Source organism: Thermobia domestica, chromosome 3, assembly GCF_964235325.1.
Source record: "Thermobia domestica chromosome 3, izTheDome1.hap1.1, whole genome shotgun sequence".
Classification (NCBI taxonomy): domain Eukaryota; kingdom Metazoa; phylum Arthropoda; class Insecta; order Zygentoma; family Lepismatidae; genus Thermobia; species Thermobia domestica.
The window spans coordinates 280,697,369-280,707,896 of NC_137456.1; positions in this window are offsets into that span (position 1 = coordinate 280,697,369).

Below are 10,528 nucleotides of genomic sequence, written 5' to 3' on the forward strand. Positions count from 1 at the left end.
CATTAAAATAATGACAAGAAAAATTCTAATGCATGCTTTGGAAATCTATATATATAAAATTTAAATGACTATCTTTGTTACATTATACCTCTTGAGCCATCCTACCGATCTCAATCAAATTTTCAACATAGATGAGGTTCGAGCTTAGGATGTCTTTTATAATTTCACTTTGTCGGCACAACAAACGGGAGGGGGAGGGATATATATATATATATATATATATATATATATATATATATATATATATATATATATATATATATATATATATAATACGGAGCCGTAGCTAGAGATTTCGGCGCCCGGGCCGAAGTAGAATTTGGCGCCCCTAGTCTCACCACACTAAGGTTGTCCTTCCTTTTTTTTTCTTTTTACTTATAAGAAAAGCAGCAGATATTTTATACTACACTGAATTTTTATTAAGCTGCAGGCGAGATTTTGGCCCACGAGGTTTTGGACCCGCGAGGTTTTGGGCGGCGATGTTTCGGCCGCGAGATTTTGTCCGTATTCCGAGCATCCACGTGTCTAGTGGAGCTTGAGCAAGGCACCATGACGCCGAGGTGTATCGCACACTGCTTGCAGACTACGTACAGCTCTTCATGACGACCATGTTTCTCAACGGTAGTAGAATTTTTTGACAAGATAATGCACCATGTCACAAGGCCAGGAGTAATGGAGTGATTCAAGGAACATAGGGGCGAGTTTCAAGTGATGTGCTATGCCCTCCAACTCGCCGGATCTGAAGCAAATCGAACGCATCTGGGATGTGAGTGAACGTGACGTTAGAGCGCATCATCCCTTCCCCGGAATTTACGGTAATTAGGTGACCTGTGTGTGCATATCTGGTCCAACTCTCTCCAGCGACCTACCAAGGATCATTACGTGCATGCCAGACGAGTCGCCTTTGTTATCCGTGCCAAAGGTAGATACTGACAATTAGGTAGATAGTCATAATATTCTGGCTGATGTGATTTTAACATGTATATTTTGTCTCGACTCGAATTTCGAGACGTCTCGACTTGAATTCGAGTCGAGTCGAGACAGAACATGTCGAGTCGAGACAGAAACATATTTTCGAGTCGAGACATTTTCTCGAGACGAGTCGAGACAGGCTTAAATTTCGACTCGAATCGACTCGTGCGCATCCCTACACGCAAATAGGGCTAATGGAGGACAAACAATTAATTGCAATATATTAAGCTACTAAAAAATAGGCACCGTTACTAGACGGGGTTAAATGTGAAATCTTTGTAAAGATAACATCCAGACGAATGAGTGTCAATATTTATCAAGATTTTAAATGTGTTTTACAAAACGACAAGTTCTAAATAGATGGAAAGAAACATGATTGTTTTCAAATAGTCAAAAAAAAGAAGAAGAAGTGACGACCTCAAATATTACCGGCCAATATGTCTTCTGAATATAAATGGAAAACTTCGAAAGAGCAATAGTAAATAAGATAAAGGAACAAATAACAACAACTTGCAATATTGACTCCGAAAAGATAAAAGTACAGAATGGGAGTCAGAAGCCTACTGAGCCTATTTAATGAAGGAAGGCTGGAGAAATATTAAGCAATCATATACGTAGACGTAAGTGAAGCATTCAATAATGTATGTTGGCCCATGCTTTCTCGGAAATGAAGAATGTTGAAATATTGAAATAATACAAAAATAACTTTTTTTAATTATCATGGGGAAACAGCAAAAGGAAGTACCAAAGGATGTCCACAGGGCTCATAATGTGAATTCGCGATATGGGACATAACTATCGAACCACGTCTGAAGAAATAAAAATGACTTGGAACAGGAATTGTAGTATTTTCCATAAGTAGAAGCTTTGCTTTGTATATACTTAAACACAAACCAACTATTTGCTGAGCAAAACAATATATTCACATAAAAAACTACATGCGGGTTACAGTTTCGCCAACTAACATTTTGGCTTCATCAGACACTATGAGATACACGAGAAACGTGCAGCCTTATATACACACAAGAGCTGAGACATCTTGATTCTGATTGGCTCCTGGCAGCAGCCAATCCCCTTCAAGTATTCTAATTTGTATTTCCCTATACCGAGGCTTCCTATCTGTAGGAATTGTAGGTTATGCAGATGACATAGCCATTGTATTATCAGGTACATCCAAGAGAGAATCAAGAGGAGCATCTCTAGAGAAGTGGCACTCAAATAATAATCTATTTATCTACTAACAAGACAAAAGTAACTATTTTCGGACAAAATCTTCAAAGGGATCCAATACTGACAATAAGCATCAAGATAGAAATTGTAGAAAAATATATTTATCTGAAAGTACGGATTGATAAGAACTTCGCAAAGCACGTAATAGACGCACCAGAAGACACTTTAAAAAGTAGCTAACAAGCTATTAACGATAGCGACTAGAGACTATAGGGTAGATCGGAAAGTTCTCAAATTGTGTAATACTATGATATTAATGGTCAAGCTAGTGTGAGCATATAGACTCTTCACAGATAAAACACACGTTAGAAAGAATTAAAAATTAATGACATACTAACAAGAACGCGGCATATAACAAGAAACATATATCTAGAAACTGCAAATTTTAACGTATATAGATATTACTACACATACAGACACTCAAAAAGTGTCTCGAGACCTGGAAGAGAAAGTGGGAAAATCTAAAAACGATATAAATAAGTGGTGATTCCACACAGATACAGACATAAATAGAATAATTAAACAAAAGTAGAAAAAGCAATGAATAGCATCACCTAAATGACATTGAACATGACATATTATCCCCAGTTTAACAATTAGAGAAATTAAAATGAAACAATGGAATATATCTCAGAACACGGCTCATTCAGAAAACGCCTTACAAGACTGAACATAATAAATTGAGAAATGTATTTGTAGACAAGATCGAATTTCCAAACACGTGTATTTCAAACGTGATCTTGTAATAAATGAAAATTCAAAAGTTGAAATATTTCAGAGGTTAGCAAGACACGTTTCAAGAAATCTTTGGAAATAGAGGAAAGGAGATATACTGAATTAAATCAAAACAGTAACACCGAAAATAGAAGACAACTCAAATGAATATAGGAATTCTTAACAAACTAACACAACACTCTACCAGAAATAGTTAAATTAGGTAGTGGGTTTCTATATTTCGTCTCATTCAATATCTATTCTATTTTATTTATTTTGTTTTATTTATTAAATATTTTATAATCCATCGTTGTGTTTTGTGTTTCACGAAAAACATTTCTACAAAACTCAATGTCAAAGAAAAGTAAGAAAACAAGCCAGTCCTGATGAACATTCCAGATTTAAACGCAAAACAAAAGAAACACCAGTGTAGTGTTCAGTGTTAAGTGTTATAGAGTGAAGAAATCAGGTGAAACGCAAATAAAACAAAATACAAATAGTGAAAAGGAAATACAAGGGGGGAAAATATATGAAAACAATAGTAACAAACAAAAATAAGTCTTAAGGAGAGAAATTGACAAAACAACAAAGAGAAAAAGAGTGAGAAAGAGAAGCCAATTACACGTGCAAATTTTCAAATACTAACTTAAAATTTAAGTTCTTTCAGTTTATTTTCAGGCCAGTAGCAGGATTCGAGATTTTGTTATTCTTCTGTAACGTAAAGTAAATGACCAAAGAAAAATAAGAAAAGAGAAAACTAAGACATGATTTAAAATAAAATATGCAATAAAAAGAAGTTAGTCCCTTCTTATCCTGTTGAGGCTAAAGCATAAAAAGAGGAGAAAAAACGAAATAACAGGAGTATTAGAAAGGAAAAATATGAAGAAGAAATTACCCTAAATAAGTCGAAAAGAACTTGGCCAAGGCAGGGAAGTGAAAGCTGAAAAAAAGAAACCAACCTTCTGTGTTTATTTTACATGATTACAGGGGTAAAAGTGGATCTGAAAAGGTAGGGGAACGCATGACATCACGCCGTCCCCCGTGCCTATCCTTGCCATTGTATTTTTTAGGAAGTGGAGGGACGTCATAGCTATTTTCTGGAAGTGGAGGAAGGACCTTCCCCCTCACTTTTATTCTTGCTTATTGTTTTCGTGGCTTCTTTAACATTACAGGAATAGTTTTTGTAGTTTCAATCAAGGGCTTCGATCCTGGGGGGAGCGAAGGGGCCCGGGCCCCCCAAAGCTCATGAAATGAAATACTTAAGTTTTACGTCCCACGATTATGCCTGTTAGGCTAAAGGAGACGGTGACGATGAGAGATGAGTGAAGATGGTGGAATGAAGAAAGTGGGAGGAAACGGGAGAACCCCTAGAAAACTCACGAGCACGGTGTTTGTCCACCACAAAGTCTACCCCAGGGACCCCAAGGATCGAACCAGGGACCCCAAGACCGGAGGTTAACTCTCTACCACTGAGCCACCGCACCCCCACCCCAAAGCTCATTGTGGGCCCCCTCATTGTATTTATAAATTTATATTTGGCATAATTTGAATGTAATTTGTCTTAAAATCCTCATATAGGTTTTCTGCAAATTTACAGAGAAATCGGCGTCCTCGGTTCCAATTACAAGTACTCGCAATTACATAGCTTCAAATGGTAATATAATTAACCCAAGGAGCTATATGAATCAAGACAAAGGTGTGACATTATTACGTCAGACGCGCGCAATCAAGTTTGTACCTAACATACGCACAAGCATGATGCGATGTAAAGAGAACAATGGTTCTTGCTTTCTTGCATAAAGTTCTTGGTAATAGTGAACTTGACAAGAAAAAATATCAATTCAGTTGGTAATCTATTATTATTATTATTATTATTATTATTATTATTATTATTATTATTATTATTATTATTATTATTATTATTATTTAACGGAGGAGGTAGAAAAAATTAGCCTCTATGAATTTTGTTTGACTACTGATTACAAATTTGCAAAATGGACTAACCTAGGATCTGCTGAGATGTTGTTTTAAATTATATTAATTTTCCTCTTTTGAATTCGAATATTTTATTTATTTATTTATTTATGACTTCTTTTACGTGGCGAAGTTAAGGCTCTGCAGCCTTCTCCGAGCACTTAACCACGTGCATACATTAAAAAAAAAAAGCACCAATACATAGAAACTATTAAAAATTACAAAAGAAAAGTATTGAACCACATAAAAAAAAGAATATATTACTTAAGTAAAAAAAAATAGTTAAATACTTCAAAAACAAAAATTGAAAATAATATACAATAGAGGAAACAAAATAACATGGAGAAACCTACAAGTATGAATATATAGGCAGTACAAATTAACATAGGTTACCTATTGGTTGTGTGTTCATATGTGGGTTATTAATAATCTGGTAAAACGAAGATGTCTGATGTGCTACCAGTATCCTTATCTTTACTTAAGAGAAGGGAATTTACAGATTTTTTAAAATTTGGCAACTGTGGAAACGTTATGTATTAATTGAGGTAAACTGTTCCAGAGGCGTGTAGTACTTACTGTGAAGGATTTTGAGTATGAGTCAGAATTGTGACTAGGTATGTAGAGCAAGAAATTATCTTGTGATCTTGTGCTTCTAGTATGAAAGTCTGATAAATATAAAAATCTACGGGCTAGGTACGATGGTTCTGACGTAGTAAGTATTTTGTACAATAGGGTAAGGTTATGTAAATTTCTTCTTCCAACTAACGTCAGCCATGACATTTTTTAATAAAAAGATGTGAGATGTTCCCTGTAAGTTATATTGAAAATAAATCTAATGCAGGCATTTTGGATTCTTTGCAAGCGCTTTGCTTGATTTTCTGTTAGATCAGAATAGACTGAGTCGCAATAGTCAAGATGTGGGATACCAGTACCTTGACAAGTTTGATCTTCAGAGATATTGGTAAGAAATTTCTTAGTCGATTTAAGGTATGCAGGGCACCAAATGCTCTCTTACAAACTCCATTTATTTGATCAGACCAGGAGAGATTTTGATTTAGTATGACTCCCATTTTTTTTTTAACATTTGTAGAGAATGGAATAACAGTATTGGACAATTTTATATTTGGGAGCTGATAGATATTAATAGAAGAGAGAATTCTTGGGGAGCCAATTAAGATGCACTGCGATTTTGTTGCATTTAATTTTAACCCGTGAGCCGTAGACCAGTCGATGATTTTGTTTAACTCAGTATTTCTTTTCTCAATCGCATTATTATCTTGTTGGGGAAAAGAAGCATATAACTGAAAATCATCAGCGTAAATATGGTATTTACAATATGTGAGAATTTTAGGGAGATCATTAATGTAAAGGGCAAAGAGAAGAGGACCTAGTACGCTACCCTGCAGTACTCCACTGTTGATTCAATGCCATGTCGATATGTGATCCTGATTGATCACTACTCTTTGTTTACGTTCGTGAAGATAAGAATGAAACTATTTAACCACTGATTCAGAAAAATTAAACAATAATGATAATTTCTGAAGTAATATGTCAAAATCAATCGTTTGAAATGCCTTACTATAGTCATGTAGAGTAAGGAGCGTCAGTTTTCTGTTATCAATAGCCCATCTTATATCCTCTGTTACGTTTACTAGTGCAGTGCATGTGCTATGATTACTTCGAAAACCAGATTGAAATGTATCCAATAAATTATTTGTTGTTAAATATTCCCGAATTCGATCATCAATATATTCAAAAACTTTGAAAGCATGGGAACGATACTGATAGGACGATAGTCTGCGATATTGTCAGCGTTGTTCTTTTTTGGAAGTGGGCGGACCTTAGCGAGTTTCCATACTGTGGGAAAGGTATCTGTGGCAAGAGAGTAATTAAATATGTCAGTGATAGGATTAAGTACATGCGGTAGAATTTTCCTGATCATGGGTATTGAAATATCATCTGTACCAGTGGCTTGAGATTTAATTCGTTGGATCGCTTTTAATACATGTGCAGGCTGTACGTGAGAAAACGAGAACAGAGAGTTAATTTCTGAAGCTACAATATTATTCATTGTTTGAAGTTTCGTGGAGGCTGGTATCATACGGCTTTGACAGAAAAAAGTGTTCAATTCATCTGGCGTATAGTTAACTGCATTCTTGGCTATGTTTCTCCCAGCGGCTAATACTTTTAGCCGTTTCCAAAGAACTGCTCCATTATTTTCGAATTCAAGTATTTCGTAGGCAAAGCGCCGTTTTGCCTTCCTTACTTCTTGAGTGCAACGGTTTCTTAATATTCTATAGTTTTCGAATTTTGTATTGGGATTTATTGTACTATCACTGGAAGGATCACTATTTTTAACATGTCTCCTGTATGCTCTATAAGTTTTATCTCTCCGCGCCATTAACGAACGTAATTCATCAGTTAACCATGGTGATGGAGGTCGCGAAACGCGTTTCTTAACTACAGTGGCGTGTCTATCATACAAATTTATTATTAAAGAATTTAGAGTATTTACCTGCTCGTTAACTGTAGGGAGGTAGTTTATTGAGTGCCACGGCAAGTAGGCAGCATCGATGTTCAGGTCTACTTCATTCATGTACCTAAAGTCTCTGTATGATGTGAATTTAGTTTTATATTGCGGAACTCGAAGTTTGTAGGATATATATAACATATCATGGTACGAGATGCCGGGTGTGTGGATTTGACCGTGACTAATTACATGTTCTTCCTTGAATACCAGTATCACATCTATCCATGATTCTGAGTTCCTTATGTGATGGGTTGGACTAAGAGGACAGATAGCAAGGTTAAGGCCCGAGATCGTATCCCGATATTGCAAGACTTCGTCTTTCGTTGTTAAAAGATCCCAATTTGTATCACCCATTATTATGGAATGCTGGTAATTGGGTAAATGTTTTGCAGTATCGTCAACAAAGTTTGTGAAAGATGTACGGGGGGGGACGATACACAACACTCAAAAGTAATGTCTGGTGACCTACAGTGACTTCGAGTTTAATATATTCTGAACTACTGTTATATACACCAGCTTACTGAGACAGAAATTTGACCTGGAAGTTGTCTCGTAAGTATATTGCCACACCCCTGCCGCGTTTACCCTATTCTATTGTTTGTAAAGAGATGGAAACCTGATAAATGAACGAGGTTGTTTGAGAGGGAATCCCGTAGCCAAGACTCAGAAATAAGTATTGCATGCACATGTTTAAAAGAGGATAGAATGCCTTCAATTTCCACGAAATTTGAAAGAAGGCTTTGCGCGTTGAAATGAATAGCGTTGAAGTCCCCTTCGGCAAATTCTGGTTTCTGGTCATGGGAGGTGCTTATATAGATTGTATAATGCGATTAATTTATTCCGAGAAATTCTCACGGAAACACGTAAAGTGAATTGATTTTAACATGCGTAACGTAAGGATAAGTGTAACTTGGAAGGAAGAAAGTAACTAAAATTTCTTAATATGAAATACACTTGATATGAATTACCTGTACTTTATTAACTGTAGAATTATAGAAAACTGCAAGTTAAAAGCTTACATGCTTCAGTCACGCGATACCGGAACTGGTTCCGATTACTTCTTTGCTGTTTTGAAAGCCCTGAAATGGAAGCCTGATAATCTTCGGCTTTTGTTAGAAAATGATCGAATTCATCTGACGGGCAACATTCTTCCTCTATCTGCATAGTTCTTTATAACAGCTTAAAGAAACTGGATCTCCCTGGAAATGTACTTCTGTTGGTGTTCAGACCATTCTTCTCAATGATTGTAATTGCACTGCCAATATGTCTAAAGCACTTACTCATATGTAGACAGGGACGTATGCATGAGATGGGTCCTGGGGGCCCAGGCCTACCTCAAAATCCCAACTTATCTGTAAGTTCAGTCTAATTTTAATATAATTTATCCTAATATTGAATTTAGACCTCCCGGAAAGCTTTGGACCCCCGGAAATAAATTTCTACTTACATGACTGATTATAAATAGATATTTGATGGATTCAATATTCAGCTTCCTCTTTTTATGATTTCCATATCGTTTTCCGTTAAGATCATGATTGGTAAAGTATGTCGAGGGGGATTGGATTAATCCATACACATTGGCGTAGTCTACATCCTCGATTCAAGCAGACCTTGCCATGTCAACAATGCCTTGTCTTGACGATTGTCTTCGAGATTAAAGTCACTGAAGCAAGGATGCCCCGGCAAGTGCACACGCATAAGCCACACCACGATTTTACATTGTGATTGATATATTGCTATACAATATTTTCATGTTTTCCTCTTGTTTTCTCTGCATAAATCACGTTATAGTGACAACGCGTAAAGGAGGTAGCGTGTAATGAGGGACGTCTTATTTGCACAACTAGCAAAGTGCCCATTTTTCACGCAAGAAAAATAAGATTTAATAAATATAAAACGAAATTTGAATGTTGTACTTCCCAATTTCTCTTTAGAAACGGATTTTTAAAAGAGAGAAAGAGAACATTAGCAACATGTGATTTCTTGCTTTTTAAGTACAAATGTCATAAGTAGAGATCCCGGCGTTCATCTCCGTGGGAAAATTTTGACCCTAAAACCGTTATCAGGGGGCCCTAAACCGGTATAAACCAGTATGTTGCTATGCTAGAATAAGGAAGTATACTCTTAGACGCCTACTGAGGTGATTTTCGGACTACCATAAAAAGCCGAAATGAAGAAAAATGAAAGAAAAATTCTAAATATTTGTGTATATATACATAAATTAAAAATAAAAAGAAAAAAGAATTTAAATTCCCTGTAGATAAAATTTGATGTTTTATTTTAATAAATGTGAACCTTGTTTTGATTTGGTATATCTAAAAATATGATATGATTAGTTGTTTATGCTGGAAGAAGCAAGATGTATTGTTGGGAGTGTTTAAATTAATGTGGCTACAAGTCACTTGTTTTAATGTGTGTGTGTTGCTCTTTACCTGTAAACTGAAATTCTAATTTGATGTTTTCAGCATTGAGGCTAAAGGAGAGAGAAACATTTAACTTTATGATCGATTTAAGTTACTTTTTAATGTGTGTTGCTTTTCTTTACCTGTAAACTGAAATTCTAATTTGTTGTTTTCAGCATTGAGCCTAAGGGAGACAAACATTTACCTTAAAGAAACATAGACACAAAGATTTACGATTCATAATAAGCTTTTAGATGTATCGGACCATACTGCACGTTTCATTTTCCTTATAGGAAATACTACTTTTTCCTCTTCCGTTTCAAAGGTATTTTTCCCTTGACGATGATGCTACTGGTGATGCTTTGGATCATCGTCTGATTTCTAAAATAGCAAACTATACGGTTAGAAATAGAAGGGTTTTCACAAGACTATGTTAGGTTTGTGGTAATTTTGGTATTTTTTTATTCTAGTATGTATTTAAAATAACAGCCGAAAGAAACATTTAAATAAGAAATAACTTATTTTGTTGATCTTTGAATAAGAAGAAGTTAAGAGAAAACTCTATGAAATAGAAACATAAAGGTCACCTACACTCACACGATGTTAGTACATCACAAAGTTCACTTGACGGGAGCTGGGATTGAACCCGAGTCCGTACAGAACAGTTGAGGTACAATTCATGTTCATTCCTGTTGTTCGTTTGCTG